Below are 21,141 nucleotides of genomic sequence, written 5' to 3'. Positions count from 1 at the left end.
GAGTTGAGTATAGGAGCAAAGAGGTCCTTCTGCAGTTGTATAGGGCCCTAGTGAGACCGCACCTGGAGTACTGTGTGCAGTTTTGGTCTCCAAATATGAGGAAGGATATTCTTGCTATTGAGGGCATGCAGTGTAGGTTTACTAGGTTAATTCCCGGAATGGCGGGACTATCATATGTTGAAAGACTGGAGCGACTAGGCTTGTATACACTGGAATTTAGAAGGATGAGAGGAGATCTTATCGAAACGTATAAGATTATTAAGGGGTTGGACACGTTAGAGGCAGGAAACATGTTCCCAATGTTGGGGGAGTCCAGAACAAGGGGCCACAGTTTAAGAATAAGGGGTAGACTATTTAGAACTGAGATGAGGAAAAACTTTTTCAGTCAGAGAGTTGTGAATCTGTGGAATTCTCTGCCTCAGAAGGCAGTGGAGGACAATTCTCTGAATGCATTCAAGAGAGAGCTAGATAGAGCTCTTAAGGATAGCGGAGTCAGGGGGTATGGGGAGAAGGCAGGAACGGGGTACTGATTGAGAATGATCAGCCATGATCACATTGAATGGCGGTGCTGGCTCGAAGGGCCGAATGGCCACCTCCTGCACCTATTGTCTATTGTCTATTGTCTATAAGAAAGGTGGATTTATGTATCCTTGCAAAACGTTCAATAGTTCAGTAAATTTCATTCAACAAAATGCAAGCCAATTCTGTGTAACCTCATGATGCTGTTATGGTGAAATTGTATTGGCGGCTGCCTGGAGGACTGGTGGCAAGATTTGAACACTATCCAAGATGGTGGCTGACTGTGGTTGGGTGGAAATGTAGCATCCGTTCTTCCCCTTGGTGGTTTCAGCGCCCTGAAGTAAAGTTAAACTGTCCATAAATCATTCGATTGCTTTTGCACCCAGGGGGAAGATAGACAATGTCTGAGGTTTTGGCGAAGTTAAAGGGGCCTGGTGGCAAGAGGGTACCGTGTGGAGGAATAGAAGATTCCTCGAGTTAGGTGAAGGATGGTAAAAAGTTCTTGTGGAAGGTAAACCACAGACAGTGTGGTTGCGGAGGCCAAGTCAATGGATATTTTTAAGGTGGAGATTGATAGAGACTTGATTAGTATGGGTGTCAGGGGTTATGGGAAGAAGGCAGGAGATTAGGCTTGAGAGGGAAAGATAGATCAGCCATGATTGAATGGCAGAGTAGACTTGATAGGCCGAATGGCTTAATTCTGCTCCTATAACTTATGAAACACTGGCATGGAATTTCTAGGCCTGAATTTTCACTTTTTGACCAGTAAATCATATTTAATTTAGTCTGCTATCTTGAAGGAAAGTAGAGTCTTGTGTTCCAGTCTGGTGTAGTGCTTACTGACGTGAATGAGGTTTCTCTTTCAGCTGGGCTCTGTATGAAGGCCAGGACTACGATGGACGAGTCTTTGTGGTTAGTGAAGGAGAGTATCCAGACCTCCTATCGATGGGCTGCAGAATGACTACCCACATCCGCTGTGTCAAGGCCATTCCACATGTAAGTATCCACACACACAACCCCAGCGGTATGAACATTGATTTCTCTAACTTTAGATAGCTCCTCTGTCCCTCTCTTTCCCCTCCCCCTTCCCAGTTCTCCCACTGTCTTCCTGTCTCCAACTACATCCTTTCTTTGTCCCTCCCCCTCCACTGACATCAGTCTGAAGAAGGGTCTCGACCCGAAACGTCACCCATTCCTTCTCTCCTGACCTGCTGAGTTACTCCAGCTTTTTGTGATACCTTCGATTTGTACCAGCATCTGCAGTTATTTTCCTACTCGACCTTTCCTCATTTCTCTGGGTATTAGAGTCCACAGCCCTAAATAGTCCTTCTGGTTAAGTGAGTTTATGGTAGGAGATGGCACAAATGGTCCCAAGGGATCATTTAAAACTTTTCCCTTTCCTCTTAATGGACGCCAGGCAGAATATATTAGTTTAATTTAGAGATACAGTGCAGAAACAGGCAGTTGGCCCACTGAGTCCGCACCGACCAGCGATCCTACACACAAGAGGGACAATTTACAATTATACCAAGCCAATTACTAGGTTAATTCCCAGAATGGCGGGACTGTCATATGTTGAAAGACTGGAGCGACTAGGTTTGTATACACTGGAATTTAGAAGGATGAGAGGGGATCTTATCGAAACGTATAAGATTATTAAGGGGTTGGACACGTTAGAGGCAGGAAACATGTTCCCAATGTTGGGGGAGTCCAGAACCAGGGGCCACAGTTTAAGAATAAGGGGTAGGCCATTTAGAACAGAGGTGAGGAAAAACTTTTTCAGTCAGAGAGTTGTGAATCTGTGGAATTCTCTGCCTCAGAGGGCAGTGGAGGCCAATTCTCTGAATACATTCAAGAGAGAGCTAGATAGAGCTCTTAAGGATAGCGGAGTCAGGGGGTATGGGGAGAAAGCTGGAACGGGGTACTGATTGAGAATGATCAACCATGATCACATTGAATGGCGGTGCTGGCTCGAAGGGCCGAATGGCCTACTCCTGCACCTATTGTCTATTGTCTATTGTCTATAATTATCCTACAGACCTGTCTGTCTTTGGAATGTGGGAGGAAACTAGAACACCTAGAGAAAACCCACACAGGTCACAGGGAGAACGTACATACTCCATATAGACTGCACTCGCTGTCAGGATCGAATCCGGCTCTCTGGCGCTGTAAGGCACCAACTCTACAACTGCGCCACCGTGCCACCTCAATGTTAAAGGCAGAACAATCCTTCTTCCTTCCCTGCTGCTGGATAACTTTAATTCTTCTCATTCATGGAAATGGGCCCTTCAGCTCAACGTGTCCATGCCATGTCCAGTCATGGATCGTTGAGGTGTTTACTTGGCTTCAATGGGAATCTCGTTATGGAAATCATGGAATAATTGTGACTGAAAAGGATGCCATTCAGCCCATAGTTTTGCGCTCCTTGTTAAAGAGCTCTCCAGCCTAATCTCGCCTCAAGAACTAAACTTTGTAGATCACGCTTCAAGCTATCTACATTCCAGTACTCTTTAACCACCCTTATAATTTCAGCCTATAATGGGGAATATTGGGTAAAGCAGGCAAATTTGTATCCTGTGTGTTGACCATTTACCCTGATTAGTTAATTGACAACAATGATTGCAATTAAAAAGTAATTAATTGTCTATGAAGGCTTCTTCAGACCCGAAACGTCTCGACACGAAACGTCACCCATTCCTTCCCTCCAGAGATGCTGCCAGTCCCGCTGAGTTACTCCAGCTTTTTTGTGTATCTTTGGTTTAAACCAGCATCTGCAGTTCCTTCCTACATAATTGTGTATGAAGGATGTTGGGACAAGCTGATATCGCCATTGGCTGCTAATTTCTTGAGGGAAGCTTGCCTTTGGTCCACACTATTTTTCCCCAAAGTAATGCCACAAGAGTCTCTCACAACCTAAAGTGGGCGGTATTGCAGATAGCAAAGATGGTTATCAAAAGTTACAGCAGGATCTCGATCAGCTGGTCATGTGGGCTGAGGAATGATGAATGGAGTTCAATGCAGATAAGTGCGAGGTGTTGCATTTTGGTAAGTCAAACCAGGGCAGGACTTTCTCTATGAATGGCAGGGCCCTAAGGAATGTTGTAGAGCAGAGGAATGCTGGTATGTAGTTCCCTGAAAGTGGCATCACAGGTAGATAGGGTGGACAAGAAAGCTTTCGGTACATTGGCCTTCATCAGTCAGGATATTGACTATAGAAGTTGGGATGTTATGTTATAGTTGTACAAGACTTTAGTGAGGCTGCATTTGGAAAATTGTGTTCGGTTTTGGTAACCCTACTCTCAGGAGGATGACATTAAGCCGGAAAAAGCGCGGAGAAGATGTAAGAGGATGTTGTCAGGACTCGAGAGCTTGTTCTATAACGAGAGGTTGGGCAGGCTAGAACTTTATTTCTTGGAGTGCAGGAGGCTAGGGATGACCTTGTAGAAGTGTATAAAATCACGAGGGCAATGAGGGGGACCTCATTGAAACGTACAGAATAGTGAAAGGCTTGGATAGAGTGGATGTGGAGAGGATGTTTCCACTAGTGTGAGAGTCTAGGATTTGGGGTCATAGCCTTAGAATTAAAGTACGTTCCTTTAGGAAGGAGATGAGGAGGAATTTCTTTAGTCAGAGAGTGGTGAATCTGTGGAATTCTTTGCCACAGAAGGCTGTGGAGGCAAAGCCAGTGGATATATTTAAGGCAGAGATAGATTCTTGATTAGTACGCGTGTGAGAGGTTATGGGGAGAAGGCAGGAGGGAGAGATAGATCAGCCATGATTGAATGGTGGAGTAGACTTGATGGGCCAAATGGCCTAATTCTACTCCTATCACATGATCTTATGAATAGATAGTATAAGAAAATAACTGCAGATGCTGGTACAAATCAAAGGTATTGTATAAAGTCTTTTAACCAGAGTAGGGGAATCAAAAACTAGAGGATCACCCACCTCCCTCTGTGTGAAAAAAGTGCCCCATAGATTCTTAAAGATTTAATAAGAACCTGAGGGGCAACGTTTTCACACCGAGGGTGGTAGGTAAATGAAACAAGCTGCCAGAGGTAGTTGGGACAGGTATTATAACAACACTTTGACAGGTACATGGATCAACAATGTTCAGAAGGATATGGTTCAAACACGGGCGGGTGGGACTAGGATGGGGCATCTTGATCAGCATGAGCTAGATGGGCGGAAGGGCTTGTTTCTGTGCTGGAGGACTCTCTGGGTCTGACATACGCATTATGCTGAAAACCAAATGGGATTGAAACAGAGAGAGTGATAATGGGGTAGGTATTGGACTATAGGCTGATGGATTGTGTGTTTACAGGCCTTCTCCCAGTCCTTAATCACTTTGCACGGTTTGGAGAACTTTGAAGGAAAGGAGATTGAACTGGACTCGGAAGTGAAGGATCTTGTCTCCGATGGTTACAACAACATGGTTCTGTCTCTCCATGTCTTTGGTGGAATGTAAGTATGGAGCTGAATTTAACGAACAGCATCTCTTTCATTGACTAAGTGATCGCAAGTCCAATCCCATCTCCCTCGTGTTTTAATGTACAGCAAGGAATCTTCCCACTCTGCTGACACATTTTCTCATGAGTCTTATGCAGTGGTATAGCTAGTCAGGCTGCTGCCTAACAACGCCAATGAAATGGCGGTGAGGAGGGGGAGGGGTGGAGGGGAGGGGCAAGCATTGATAGGAATATATATATTAATCGTCAGCATTTCAGGCTGGTTTAGATATTCTGTATTTTCCCTATTCTGCTATTTTCACTCTTCTGCGTATACAGTATATAATCTTTAAACTTTGGTATTTGTATATTGGTTACTTGTGGCATTGAGATTCAAAGAGCATTAAAAATGAACAAGTGGATTCAAGTATGTTCTTGTTCAGCTCCTCTCTAAGCCATCGAAGGTATTTATTCACAAAGTGCTGGAGTAACTCAGCAGGTCGGGCAGCATCTCGGGAGAGAAGGAATGGGTGACGTTTCGGGTCAAGACCCTTCTTCAGACTGATGTCAGGGGGGCGGGACAAAGGAAGGAAGTAGGTGGAGACAGGAAGATAGAGGGAGATCTGGGAAGGAGGAGGGGAAGAGAGGGACAGAATTGGAGAAGTCAATGTTCATACCAAGGGGCTGCAAGCTGCCCAGGCGAAATATGAGGTGCAGTTCCTCCAATTTCCGGTGGGCCTCGCTGGCACTGGAGGAGGCCCATGACAGAAAGGTCAGACTGGGAATGGGAGGGGGAGTTGAAGTGCTCAGCCACCGGGAGATCAGTTTGGTTAATGCGGACCGAGCGCAGGTGTTCAGCGAAGCGATCGCCGAGCCTCTCTAAGCCATGTTGAGCAGCCCCATGTTGGATGAAGGTTATGCTACCACCCAGCAAAGACATCCAGTGGAGTCATAAATGCTGAAGGCCTTCTCCAACTGCTACTATAGAGCCAGTAAGAGTTTAGGAGCAGGGCTTGTGCTGGCACATGTGTCTGATCAGGATGATCAGAAAATCGGAGCCAGAATGTTGCCCTATTATAGTCTACCTTCGTTATTATGGATCTCTATATAAAGGATTTTGGTTATAGTGAACAGTGTCCCCACAGTAATCAGACACCACTCCCCTTATGGGCATAGGCTGCAAGTTACACTGCAAGAGCCCATTGAAATTGACAAGCAATTGCTTTGATCGCCACTTGTCCAATGATACTCTATTAAACAATGTACCAAAGAGTCTTTAGTATCTTTCGCTTGCAGAAACAAAAATAAATTTTCAGCCGTTTAAAAAGTACCTTGTATTTGAAAACAACTCATTTCACAGAGTGGCCCCTAGGTGGTCGAAGCAAATCCCTTACTTGGTCGCAGCAGATAATAGACAATACTTTGTGTCCTTTTGTGTGGTAACCGGCATCCGCAGATCTTTGCTGTTTCAACACCTCCTGCCAATTTACTCTGTGGTTTCGCGCTGATAGTGTACCCAGGCGAAAGCAAAACGGCAGATTGCACAGTGAAAAGACGTCAAAAAGAGCACTGAGGGAACTTGTTCCTCTTTGCCAAGTTGTAACCCGCCCTCTTCCTCCTTGTCTGCAGCTGGGTTATTTATGAACACAGCAACTTCCGAGGCCGCCAGGTGCTCCTGGAACCCATTGAGATTCCCAACTGGCCAAAGTACAGCAGCTTCACTAGGATCGGATCCATAATGCCCATTGCACAGGTTAGTGCAAGGCCTTGGGCCTATAAATCAGCTGCCTAACTGCAATCTCAAGCCCACCCTCAACCAAGTCAACGTGTGCTTCTGATTGAAATATGCATCAACGAAACAGGCCTCTCGGCCCACTAAGTCCATGCCTACCATCGATCACCCATTCACACTAATTCTTTGTTATCCCACCTTTGTAATTGCTCCCTTCACACTGAGGTTAATTTGCAGAGGCCAATTAACCTACAAACCTGCACAACATCTTAAGGGGTGGGACATTGTGGAGCAGCCAGAGGAAACCCACGTGGCCAGGGGAAATGTGCAAACACCACACAGACTGCACCCAGAGTTGGGTTTGAACCCAGGTCCCTGGCGTTGTGAGGCAGCTGCTCTACCAGCTGGGCCTCTATGCTGTCCATGCTTGTTAGGAACGTGAAACTCGGCATCAAGCTGGTACTTTGGTATACAGGCCCATTGGGTATACAGGCCAACCTATGCCTCTTGAATTCCTCACCTGTAACATTTAGAATCCTTCATGTCTTTGCTATGAGACACCTGACTACAATTCAAGAGAACTTCTCACCTCTAATGCTGAGGCCACCAGGTAGCCTGGCCTTTCACTGGTGGAACTCACCAACATCTAATCTATAGAACTCCTTGAATTCCTTGGATTTAGATTTAGATTTAGAGATACAGCGCAGAAACAGGCCCTTCGGCCCACCGGGACCGCGCCGCCCAGCGATCCCCGCACATTAACACTATCCTAGGGACATTTTTTACATTTGCCCAGCCAATTAACCTACAAACCTGTACGTTTTTGGAGTGTGGGAGGAAACCGAAGATCTCGGAGAAAACCCACGCAGGTCACGGGGAGAACGTACAAACTCCGTATAGTCAGGATCGAACCTGAGTCTCCGGCGCTGCATTCGCTGTAAGGCAGCAACTCTACCGCTGCGCCACCATGCCACAATTGGCTTTCCTTCCCTCCTACAAACAACTAGCACGTTAAACCCCAGCCAGCTTACTATCCAGCAAGGATACCTTGCTGTCTTCCTTTTGGTGCTCTTCACTGAGGACCTCTGTCCTTCAGCTTCTGATCTTTGAGGAACATGGGGTGCATGCCGGGATCCTTCCCTAATTCTTCCGACTCCTCTTTTCGTTTAGTTAAGAGATACAGATGGAAAAAAGGCCCATCGGGCTCATGGAGTCTGTGCCGACCAGCGATGCCCACACACCAACACTATCCTGCCCACACTAGGGACACTACAACTATACCAAGCCAATTAACCTACAAGTCTGCATGTCTTTGGAGTGTGGGAACAAACCGGAGATCCCAGGGAAAACTCAAGCAGGTCACCGGGACAAACTCCATACACACGGCACCCATAGTCAGGATGGAACGCGGGGTCTCCAGCGCTATAAGGCATCAACTCTAGCCCCACCCTCCTGTGCAACATTTAACGCAATTGCAAGAACATATATTTTCCAGGCTCCAACGCTCTGTGCTAAAGGCCGAAACATCTTTGTGTTTACAGAAACGAGTGTTTTTTAACATTAAGAACAAAGAGACCAGTGACCTGCTGTCAGTACTTCCATCTGAGGATGATGTGAAATCCGGACGGGTCATTGTTGCTCCTGAGAATAAGGAACTGGAGCAGGTCTGGTTCTATGAGAAGGGACTATTGAAGCCCAAGGTAGGGGCCGCTTGTTACTTAATCTAGTCCTCAGGGGTCCTCTGTAGCTCAGTGATGGTTAATGTGGCACCTCTGATCTGAAGAGGAACTTGCTCTATTTGCCCTTCCCTTTAATGTGAATACCTCAAACATGTTCCAGATCGACGAGTCCATTTGGAGCATTCGATGTTAGTGGTGGTGGAATGCTTAAGAGTTTGGGTGGAATGCAAGGGTCTAAGATGCTGGGATGGTGATAGAGTGGGCTAATGGCAATGAGGATGGAGCATTAAGTTGGTGAGGGGGCTTTGTGGTCATTGATCACAATATCCAACTTTGTTCTGCCATTATTTCTTGCCTGACTTTGGCTATGACCAGGCCCAATGTTAGCACAGGGACAGAAAATAGCTGGTCATTGGAAAAAGGTCAGCATCAAATTGATCATCACTGACCTCCACACTCTGCAAACCATCAGCAAGAAAAGACAAAAGCTGATTTCACCAAACGGAGAAGAAGATAGACATAAAATGCCGGAGTAACTCAGCGGGACAGGCAGCATCTCTGGATAGAAGGAATGGGTGACGTCTCGGGTCGAGACCCTTCTTCAGAAGAGATTTGCTCTGGCAAATTAGAGTCTGAACAGGCAAAGCCAAGTATAATGGTGCAAGGAGCAGCCTCTGAAGAGAAAATGGTTTGGGTGCAGTCCACGGGGAAAGAGGAGGACACCAAAGCCAGAAGATCTCGAGGGGCTGGGAATTCCTATGAAGTGATAAAGTGCAGAATGCAAGGAGCACATGGGGAGTGGACAAGGAAGTAGTCGAGTAGGTAGTAGCTTGTACAAAATATCTACTAGTACACACGGCAATTGCAGTGGGAATCTTCTTAGCAGACTGGAGGGAGGGACAGAGTGGAGTTTGGTGTTGCTCAGTACCGCGAGCATTGCAGAAATTACATTCTGAGGGCAGGACGTGAGACTCGTACCTACAGACTCATCCTGGGTGTTAGACTCTGGCTAATAAAAAATTACAAGTCCCATCCGTGACACCTTTCATAATCAAATAATCCAATGATACTCGATTTTACGAGGATGCTGCCAAGACCTTTACCAGGATGTTGCCAGGACTCGAGGGCCTGAGGGAGAGGGTGAGCAGGCTAGGACTCTATTCCTTGGAGAACAGGAGGCCGAGGGGTGATATTAGAGAGGTGTACAAAATCATGAGAGGAATAGGTTGGGTAAACACACAAAGTCTCTTGCCCAGAGTAGGGGAATTCAGAACCAGAAGTCTTAGGTTTAAGGTGAGGGAGGGGAAGATTTAATAGGAACCTGAGAGGTAACTTTTTCACACAAAGGGTGGTGGGTGTATAGAACGAGCTGCCAGACAAGGTCGTTGATTCAGGGACTATCCCTACATTTAAGAAACATTTGGACAGGTACATGGATAAGATAGGTTTAGTGGGATAAGGGGAAAAAGCAGGCAGGTGGGACATGTTGGTCGGTGTTGGCAAGTTGGGCCGCAGGGCCTGATTCCATACTGTATGACTCTGACTCTAATTGACAAACCTATCAAGAGGTCCTGCTGAGCCGGATGGTCAAAACGCACAGTGATCTGGCACAGATCTACTTGCACTTTATTCTGTCTTAAAACTGTTACAATTTGTTTCGTTGGGTTGTTGTTGTTTAAATTAATACTGACTAGCTAATTAAATTATTGCATTGTATGGGAGGCGCATTCCCAATCTCGTTGTACCCCTGTACAATGACAATAAAGATATATTGTATTGTATTGTATTGTAAGAGGAGGTATTTGATAACAGCAAACGGCAACATGATGAGAAAGGTAAGTTTAAAAAATGGAAAGTGGTCTGTTTTTGTCCGACTTAACCTCTGCTTGTATTTGCAGTTTGCTCCAGAGGTGAGCCTTCAGACCATCGGAACTCTGACTGACACTGGCAGCAAGGTAGTGCTCTGGACAGAGACACGAATACCGAGGCATTGCTGGACGTTTGAATTCAGCGGCACTGTCCGCAGCCTCCTGTATCAAGGATTTGTGCTCGACATCAAAGGTGAGTGTTCCATGATCCTCTAGTTTGGGAACATGGCCCCTTCAGCTCAGGCCACGGCTGCTTCCTGAATATCAAAATATTGTGTAGACTGGAGCTGTTGTGTGTCCAAGGTACGAATTCCACTGCTTAGATAGCAACTCCCCATTCCTCTTTCCAGCAATGGCAGAAGACTCGGCCACATGGAGCACAACCTTGCTGTTGTGTTTGATTCTAGGTTGTGCTTCTAACCATGCATCGGCATCTTTGTCAAGATCATCTCACCCAACCCAGTGGCACTGTGGCGTGGCGCAGTGGTAGAGTTGCTGCCTTACAGTGCCAGAGACCCGGGTTCGATCCTGACTACGCGTGCTGTCTGTGCAGAGTTCGTACGTCCCTGGGTTCTCTGATTTCCTCCCATACTCCAAACGTGTACAGATTTGTAGGTTAATTGGCTTTGGTAAAAATTGTCCCTGGAGTGTAGGGTGGTGCTAGTGTATGGGAATCGCTAGTCGGTACAGACTCTGTGGGCCGAATGGCCTGTTTCTGTGCTCCATCTCTAAACTAAACTCCATCCCTGCCTCGGCACAAACTTTAATTGTTCCTATGTTACTTGTTTATCGCTATTCCAGATCTGCCCTGCTAGCCTCCCAAATTCCACAATCATCCCGTACCGTAACTCAACCAAGTCCCATTCATTCAGCAATCTTGTACCTGCTGCCCTCCAGTGGCAGAGTTTGGTATCTATATACTAAAACTCTCGTTTGTTATCTTGTTTGTGACTGAACTTCAGCCAAAACAGTACACGACAGCGCAACAATTTTAGGCCCACCTTACTCACCGTTGTCACTTTAGTGATAATGCAAGTAGTTCTTTTGAAATCGGTGTTATATTTTAAAAGTTATTCACATTTTAAAGTTTAAAAGGAGGGGAGGGGAGTAGGGAGGAGGAAGGGAGGGGGGAAGGGGGGGAGTGGGGAGGGGGGGGTTGAGGAGAGAGGGGAGAGGGGAATGGAGGAGGACAGGGTGCTGCACCAATACAGGAGAGGTTTGGACCCAATGGGTCCACTTTGTCTAGTATTTTGCTAAAGTTGCAATAAAATGCAAATTGCTGCCATTTTCCTCGCATAGCTTCTTCTGTTGATGCTGGCTATTTAAGATTAGAATTTACACAGCCCTCAACATGCTGCAATGGTATAAAGCCCTGTCCTTTTTTCCTTGGAATCACATCCCTCACAAAGCTCAGAAAACTCAGGGAAGCTTGTTTCTCATAATGAATACTGTTCCTGATATATTTACTCCCCCCCCCCCCCCCCCCCCCCCCTGCACCATCCAACTTGATGGTGACCCACACACAGGGCCTTTGCTTTGCACTCTTATTTCAGAGCAGAATAACATTACACAAAATTAATCGGTATAAAAGACATTGTTTTTGAACGATGAGTTTCCAGCTGAGGCAGGATAAAACACAACGTGAATGCCTTTCCAACCATCAGTCCCCATTCTTCATACAGCCAACATCCACTCTACCCCATTCTAGCCTTAGAGGGAGTTTCTAGCCTTAGAGGGAGTACAGAGAAGGTTCACCAGATTGATCCCTGGGATGGCAGGACTTTCATATGAGGAAAGACTGGATAGACTAGGCTTATACTCGCTGGAATTTAGAAGACTGAGGGGGGATCTTATAGAAACATATAAAATTCTTAAGGGGTTGGAGAGGCTAGATGCGGGAAGATTGTTCCCGATGTTGGGGGAGTCCAGAACCAGGGCTCACAGCTTAAGGATAAGGGGGAAGTCTTTTAGGACCGAGATGAGAAAACATTTCTTCACACAGAGTGGTGAGTCTGTGGAATTCTCTGCCACAGAAGGTAGTTGAGGCCAGTTCATTGGCTATATTTAAGAGGGAGTTAGATGTGGCCCTTGTTGCTAAAGGGATCAGGGGGTATGGAGAGAAGGCAGGTACAGGTTACTGAGCTGGATGATCAGCCATGATCATATTGAATGGCGGTGCAGGCTCGAAGGGCCGAATGGCCTACTCCTGCACCTATTTTCTATGTTTCTATTACCGAGAGCGCTCCAGCCATTCCCACCACTAATTATAGTCACAGTACAGGCCTTTTCTCAATTATACATTTATCTAACCCATGGTATTGATTGTTTATGTCCCCTCTCCCACCTACCTGAATCTTGGGCAGGGGAAACCATGCTTCGTTTAGTTTAGTGTAGACATACAGCACGGAAGCAGGCCCTTCACCCCACTGATTCTGCGCAGGCAAGCGATCCCCGCACGCTAACACTATCCTACACACACTGGGGAAAATGTACTATTTTACCAAACCAATTAACCTACAAACCTGCGCGTTTTTGGAGTGTGAGAGGAAACTGGAGATCCTGGAGGAAACTCACGCAGGTCACGGGGAGAACGTACAAACTCCGTACAGGCAGCAGCCGTAGTCAGGATCGAACCTGGATTTCTGGTGCTGTAAGGCAGCAAATCCACCACTGTGCCACCATGCCGGTCCTAGTCTTTGCTCTCACAGTGTCCAATCCTTTGGTGCATTCTGCGGGCATTCAATGAATTCTCACCCAAAGCAGTAATTGAGAGGTGGGTCATCTGTAGTCAAGGCAATGGACTCAATTTCAAGGTAATTGTCTTGAGAAAACTGGGATATAAAAGCCTCCGTACACTTGAATAGCCTGCTCACCACATTTGTCAACTTACTGACATCTTTCTTACCTCCCTTGGCTTTAGGTGGGAAATCGTACGATCGTGACTCTGCGATGATTTGCAAATGCGAAGAGCAGAATCCAATTCAGCAGTGGGAGATTCAGTTGTTGTAACAACACGTAAAGCCTTAAGATCAAAGTACGAAGCTTCTGACTGGAACTATCTCTCTAGCCATCCTCTCTGCTGCTCTCTCCCCCAAACTCGTGCGGTGCCTCGCAGAAGGGATGGGCAAGAGGAGTTGAGGGGGACTTGGGGATAGGAAGAGGATGAAGTTCATTTGCCCACGAATGCCATCCATTGGAAAATGACAGCAACCGATAAAGAACTACACCTGGGAGATGTTTTGTTACCACCGTCCATCCTTGCAGCTTCCATTGACGTCCACCTTTCTCATTCTGCTGTTTAAAGGGATGAATCGACACATTTTAAAAAGAAATCATTTTGAAAGAAATCACTTAGTCGCCATGTCCTTCTGATTATTGATACATGGGTAACTGGGCAAGTGCCACTCTACCTAGTTTCTGGTAGGGTGGTAAACTGAAGCCACGCAGTTTCTGGTAGATAGGATAGCAATGGAGTCCCATGTAGACTGTGGGAAGGGTGACAGGTCCCTTCTCTAAAGGAGTTTAGTGAGCCAAATGGGTTACGTGATCATTTGCTGGAGCATAAATGATCACATTCAATAAATCCCATTTCACAAAAAGATAGTACCATTGACTAATTATCCCAGTACCATGGCCTCTGTCTCTGATTTGTGCGCAGGGCCATAGTCCGGTTGCATGAATGGATGGTATCTCTGGCACATTGTACTTGGTGATGAGTGACTTCTTGATAGAATATTTTAAATAACTTTAGACTTTAGAGATACAGCGTGGAAGCGGGCTCTTTGGCCCACCCAGTCCGTGCCGCCCAGCAATCACTCTGTGCATTAGCACTATACTACCCACCCCCTAGGGACATTTTACGATTTCACCAAACCAATTAACCTACGAACCTGTACGCCTTTGGAGTGTGGGATTAAGCCAGAGCACCCGGAGAAAACCCACACGGTCACAAGGGGAACGTGCAAACTATACAAACTGAAATACCTTTGGGTTGTTCAGATGTTTATATCTGCACAGAGCAATTAGAAGGGAGATTGTTATGCTCAAACACCATTATCCCACGAGGGTAATCTCAGAGCCCAAGATATCCTCGCTACCAACAACAGACAGTGGAGTGGGTCAAGTGGAGTTTCCACTCAGTCGTAGGTTGTGGGTATTTATTCCATTTCGGCAAGTGGGACTATATTTGATGACTGCTCCTGGAACTGTATCGCGGGGGGGAGTCAGTGCCCAGTGTGAGTGAGAATTTGTGGAGCTGTACCCTTCTGAGACTTGGTGCCCATGAAATGTAGTCAGTCAGAAATGACTGAATGTGGAAGATTTGCTGATGCTCTTAACATTAGACCCCTGCCTCAGGCCAGCTGACTTAATATCGCTCAGAGTTTATTTAAGGAATTCCAATTTATATATGATTTGTGATGAATATATAACAAAACAGTGCCTTTTCTGCCTGTTTTATACAATGAGGACAAAAAGGATATTACCTTTATAGAGTTTTGTAGATGGCTATACATTTTATAAGTAAATAAACAATAATACTTTGTAAAAATGGAAGATGCAGTAAATTTAGTGTCCAACATAAAATATATTTTTAAATTTAGTTGTCTGTTTAATGTAACTCTATAATAAAATGCTATAATGTCCAATGATTAATGAGGATTATTTCTTGGTTCCTTCCATTTAATCTGATCAGTAAACTAGGGGAAGGGTATGTGGAGGTTTACTTTGATAATGGTTGCATCTAGCTCTTAGATCAAAAGATCTACGAACAGAATCAAGCCAATTGGCCCGACAAGTCTGTTCTGCAATTCAATTGTAGCTGATTTATCTTTTCCTCTCAACCCCATTCTCCTGCCTTCTTCCCGTAATCCTTATCGCCCTTACGAATCAAGAACCGTTTGATCTCCGGGTTAAAAATACCAAATTGGCCTCCATCGCCATCTGTGGCAATGAATTCTAAATTCACCATCCTCTGGCTAAAGAAATCCCTCCTCATCTCCATTCTAAAGGTACATCCTTTTATTCTGACGCCCCCCCCCCCCCCCCCCCTGGTCTCCTGCACAATAAGGGAGAAGGTCGTGCAGCAGATCTGTGCATAACAAGCCACAATAAAGTCCAATGAATGGTTTTACAGATGTTGGTTGATAGTGAGCTTTGCATTCTGGCACATCACAGAGAGGAGCGGGAAGGAATCAGAGCTCAAAAACAGTGAGAATGCATTTTGCAGCGTGTTCATGAAGTCCGGGTGAAGTGAGCACAATGGTTGAGTTTAATCAGCACCTTGTCTTCCTTTCTCTGCTCAGCAACATCTTCAAGAAGTTTCGTCTAAAGATAGACACCAAAATCTGGAGTAACTCAGCAGGTCGGGCAGCATCCCTGGAGAAAAGGAATAGGTGACGTTTCAGATCGAGACCCTTCTTCGATCTGAAGAAGGGTCCTGACCCAAAATGTCATCTATTCCTTTTCTCCCAAGATGCTTCCTGACCTGCTAATTTTTCTCCAGCTTTTTGTGTCTATCTTTAGTTTAAACCAGCATCTGCAGTTCCTTCCTACACATTAATCAAAGAGAGTTGGGCCACGTTTCCAGAGATCCATGGTGGCATTCTCTATCTATTGCATTAGGGGGCAGCTCTGTCATTTTAAGGAAAGAGTCACATTCATACACCCTGTCAGAAACCACTAAAATCTAATGCAAATGCATCTTTGGTAAAGTACATAAATCGACCACAAATGTGTGCATTGCATGCTCCTATAAAATGCTGGTTGATGGGTTATTATTAATACGTGATATTATCTTGCTCTTCAAATTGGTGGTTTGAGAGTGGGGCAGTGGTTCCACTGATGGAGCTGCTGCCTTACAGCGCTATAGCCACAGGTTTGATCCTGGCCGTGGGTCCTGATCCTCAGGCACTGTCTACGTGGAGTTTGTACGTTCTCCCTGTGACTGCATGGGTTTCCTCTGGGCGCTCCGGTTTCCTCCCACATCCCCAAAACATTTACAACGACAGAAAAGTACTGGCACGCTTTGTACAAATATAGCATGTGACACCACCCGTCTTTGGGGTGTGAGATGAAACCAGAGAACCCGGAGGAAAACCATGCGGTCGTTGGGAGAATGTGCAAACTCCACACAGACAGCACCCAAGGCCAGGATCAAGCCTGGTTCTCTGGCACTGTGAGGCAGCAGCTCTACCAGTTGCACCATTGTTCCACTTTCATAGCGTCATTTTGTAGGTTGATTAACTTCTGTAAATTGCCGCGATGTTGCAGGGAATGGATGCGAAAGTGGAATAACATAGAACTGGTGTGTATGGGCGACCGATGACTGCAAGTTGAAGGATCTGATTCCATCTGCACCTTTCAATCAATCAATCTTTTCCATCCATTCATGAGTCATGATAAAATATCTAATACCTAGTATTGCTGATAATTAAGCATTTGAGGCAGCGCCTTACAGCACTAGAGACCGGGTTCGACCCTGACCACGGTTGCTTGTCTGTCTGGAGTTTGTATGTTCTCCCCTTGACCTGTGTGGGGCTTTCTCCAGTTTCCTCCCACACTCCAAAGATATCCAGGTTTGTAGGTTAATTAGCTTAGTGTCATTGTAAATTGTCCCTCGTGTGTGTGTGTAGGATGGTGTCAGTGTGTGGGCATCGCTGGTCGGCGCGGACTCGGTGGGCCGAAGGGCTTGTTTCCACGCTGTATCTCTAAAACCAAAATGTCCTCACTCTCACAAGGACCATTGGCCTGTCTGTTGTACCAACTCTTCAGTGGGGCTTAACCCCTCAATATTGTGACATTCACTGAGTCATGTACTGGAGGGTGTCTATGAATAGGATTTTAATCAAAAAGTTCTAACTTTACAAGTTCACAGATTCACAAGTTATGGGAGTAGAATTAGGTCATTCAGCCGATCTCTGCCTCCTAATAACAATATAACAATATAACAATATAACAACTACAGCATGGAAACAGGCCTGTCCGGCCCTACCAGTCCACGCCGACCATTCTCCCTGACCTAGTCTCATCTACCTGCACTCAGACCATAACCCTCCAATCCCCTCCTATCCATATACCTATCCAATTTACTCTTAAATAATAAAATCGAGCCAGCCTCCACCACTTCCACCGGAAGTCCATTCCATACAGCCACAACCCTCTGAGTAAAGAAATTCCCCCTCATGTTACCCCTAAACCTTTGTCCCTCAATTCTGAAGCTATGTCCCCTTGTTGGAATCTTCCCCACTCTCAAAGGGAAAAGCCTACCCACGTCAACTCTGTCCGTCCCTCTCAAAATTTTAAAAACCTCTATCAAGTCCCCCCTCAACCTTCTACGCTCCAAAGAATAAAGACCCAACCTGTTCAACCTCTCTCTGTAGCCTAAGTGCTGAAACCCAGGCAACATTCTAGTAAATCTCCTCTGTACCCTCTCCATTTTGTCGACATCCTTCCTATAATTTGGCGACCAGAACTGCACACCATACTCCAGATTCGGCCTCACCAATGCCCTGTACAATTTCAACATTACATCCCAACTTCTATACTCGATGCTCTGATTTATAAAGGCAAGCATACCAAACGCCTTCTTCACCACCCTATCCACATGAGATTCCACCTTCAGGGAACAATGCACAGTTATTCCCAGATCCCTCTGTTCCACTGCATTCCTCAATTCCCTACCATTTACCCTGTACGTCCTATTTTGATTTGTCCTACCAAAATGCAGCACCTCACACTTATCAGCATTAAACTCCATCTGCCATCTTTCAGCCCACCCTTCCAAAAGGCCCAAGTCTCTCTGTAGACTTTGAAAATCTACCTCACTATCAACTACTCCACCTATCTTAGCATCATCTGCATATTTACTAATCCAATTTGCCACACCATCATCCAGATCATTAATGTAAATGACAAACAACAGTGGACCCAACACAGATCCTTGGGGCACTCCACTAGACACTGGCCTCCAACCTGACATACAATTGTCAACCGTTACCCTCTGGTATCTCCCATTCAGCCATTGTTGAATCCATCTTGCAACCTCACTATTAATACCCAACGATTTAACCTTCTTAATCAACCTTCCATGTGGAACCTTGTCAAATGCCTTACTGAAGTCCATATAGACAACATCCACAGCCTTGCCCTTATCAATTTCCCTGGTAACCTCTTCAAAAAATTCAAGAAGATTAGTCAAACATGACCTTCCAGGCACAAATCCATGTTGACTGTTTCTAATCAGGCCTTGATTATCCAAATAATTATATATATTGTCCCTAAGTATCTTTTCCATTAATTTTCCCACCACAGACGTCAAACTAATAGGTCTATAATTGCTAGGTTTACTTTTAGAACCTTTTTTAAACAACGGCACAACATGCGCAATGCGCCAATCTTCCGGCACCATCCCTGTTTCTAATGACGTTTGAAATATTTCCGTCATAGCCCCTGCTATTTCTGCACTAACTTCCCTCAATGTCCTAGGGAATATCCTATCAGGACCTGGAGACTTATCCACTTTTATATTCTTCAAAAGTGTCCGTACCTCCTCTTCTTTAATCCTCCTAATTTCCATCACTACTCTACTTGTTTCGCTTACCTCACATAATTCAATATCCTTCTCCTCGGTAAATACCGAAGAAAAGAAATTGTTTAATATCTCCCCCATTTCTTCCGGCTCAGCACATAGCTGTCCACTCTGACTCTCTAATGGACCAATTTTATCCCTCACTATCCTTTTGCTATTGACATATCTGTAGAACCCCTTGGGGTTTACTTTTACATTACTTGCCAAAGCAGCCTCATATCTTTTTTTCGCTTTTCTAATTTCCTTCTTAAGATTCCTTTTACATTCTTTATATTCCTCAAGTAGCTCATTTACTCCCTGCCGCTTATATTTATTGTATATCTCCCTCTTTTTCCGAACCAAGTGTCCAATTTCCCTGGAAAACCACGGCTCTTTCAAATTATTATTCTTTCCTTTCCACCGAACAGGGACATAAAGACTCTGTACTCTCAAAATTTCACCTTTAAATATCCTCCATTTCTCTATTATATCCTTTTCATAAAACAACAATTTCAATTTCACTCCTTTTAAATCCTTTCTCATCTCCTCAAAATTAGCCTTTCTCCAATCCAAAATCTCAACCCTTGGTCCAGATTTGACCTTCTCCATAATGATATTGAAACTAATGGCATTATGATCACTAGACCCAAAGTGCTCCTCAACACATACCTCCGTCACCTGACCCATCTCATTTCCTAACAGGAGGTCCAACACTGCCCCTTCTCTGGTAGGCACCTCTACGTATTGCTGCAAAAAACTATCCTGCACACATTTTACAAACTCCAAACCATCCAGCCCTTTAACAGAATGTGATTCCCAGTCTATATACGGAAAATTGAAATCACCCACAATCACCACTCTGTGCTTACTACTAATATCTGCTATCTCCTTACATATTTGCTCTTCCAATTCTCGTTCCCTATTTGGCGGTCTATAATACACCCCTATAAGTGTTGCTAAACCTTTCTCATTTCTGAGTTCCACCCAAACAGCCTCCTTAATCGAGCCTTCTAGTCTGTCCTGCCAAAGCACTGCTGTGATATCCTCCCTGACAAGCAATGCAACACCCCCACCTCTTGCCCCTCCGATTCTATCACATCTGAAACAATGAAATCCTGGAATATTTAATTGCCAATCGCAACCCTCCTGCAACCATGTTTCACTGATCGCCACAACATCATACTTCCAGATGTCAATCCAGGCTCTAAGCTCATCCACCTTTCTTACAATGCTCCTAGCATTAAAATATACACATTTAAGGGACCCATCATTTCTTATTCTCAGTTTATTTCTTTTCCCTTCTTTCTCTCCTACATATTGGGTCTGAGTGTTTCCCTTTTCTGCCTCCTGCCTCACACACTGCCTATTAGCTATCTGTGTTTGAGTCCCTCCCCCCAACCGTACTAGTTTAAAGTCTCCGCAGTTATTTTAGCAAATCTCCCCGCCAGGATATTGGTTCCCCTCGGGTTCAGATGCAACCCGTCCTTTTTGTACAGGTCATACTTCCCCCAGAAGAGGTCCCAATGATCCAGAAACTTGAAACCCTGCTCCCTGCACCAGTTCCTCAGCCACGTATTTATCCTCCACCTCACTCCATTCCTATTCTCACTATCGCGTGGCACAGGCAGTAAGCCTGAGATTATTACTTTGGAAGTCCTTTTTTTTAACTCTCTTCCTAGCCCCCTGAATTCTCCTTTCAGGACCTCTTCCCTTATCCTACCTATATTGTTGGTACCTATATGTACCACGACCTCTGGCTCCTCTCCCTCCCCTTTCAGGATATCCTGGACACGCTCAGACACATCCCGGACACCGGCACCAGGGAGGCAAACCACCATCCGGGTCTCCCGACTGCGTCCACAGAAACGCCTATCTGACCCCCTCACTATAGAGTCCCCTATTACTACTGCTCTCCTCTTCCTTTCCCTACCCTTCTGAGCAACAGGGCCGGACTACTTGCCAGAGGCCCGGGCACCGTCGTTGCCCCCAGGTAGGCTGTCCCCCCCAACAGTACTTAAACAGGAGTACTTATTTCCAAGGGGTACAGCCACCGGGGTACTCCCTAGTCCCTGCCTCTGTTCCTTGCCCCCCCTAACAGTGACCCACTTGTCTACCTCCCGTGGTCTAGGAGTGACCACCTCCCTGTAACTCCTATCTATAACCTCCTCACTCTCCCTGATCAGACGGAGGTCATCAATCTGCCGCTCCAGGTTCCTAATACGGTCCCTTAGGAGCCCCATCTCGTCACACCTGGCGCAGATGTGGATGTCTGGAAGACTATCAGACTCCCAGATTCCCCACATCTGACACCCAGAACAAAAAACTGCCC

This window comes from Rhinoraja longicauda, chromosome 27 (assembly GCF_053455715.1).
Source record: "Rhinoraja longicauda isolate Sanriku21f chromosome 27, sRhiLon1.1, whole genome shotgun sequence".
NCBI classification, from domain to species: domain Eukaryota; kingdom Metazoa; phylum Chordata; class Chondrichthyes; order Rajiformes; family Arhynchobatidae; genus Rhinoraja; species Rhinoraja longicauda.
The sequence above is the reverse complement of the archived record's forward strand: the minus strand, read 5'-3'. Positions refer to the sequence as shown.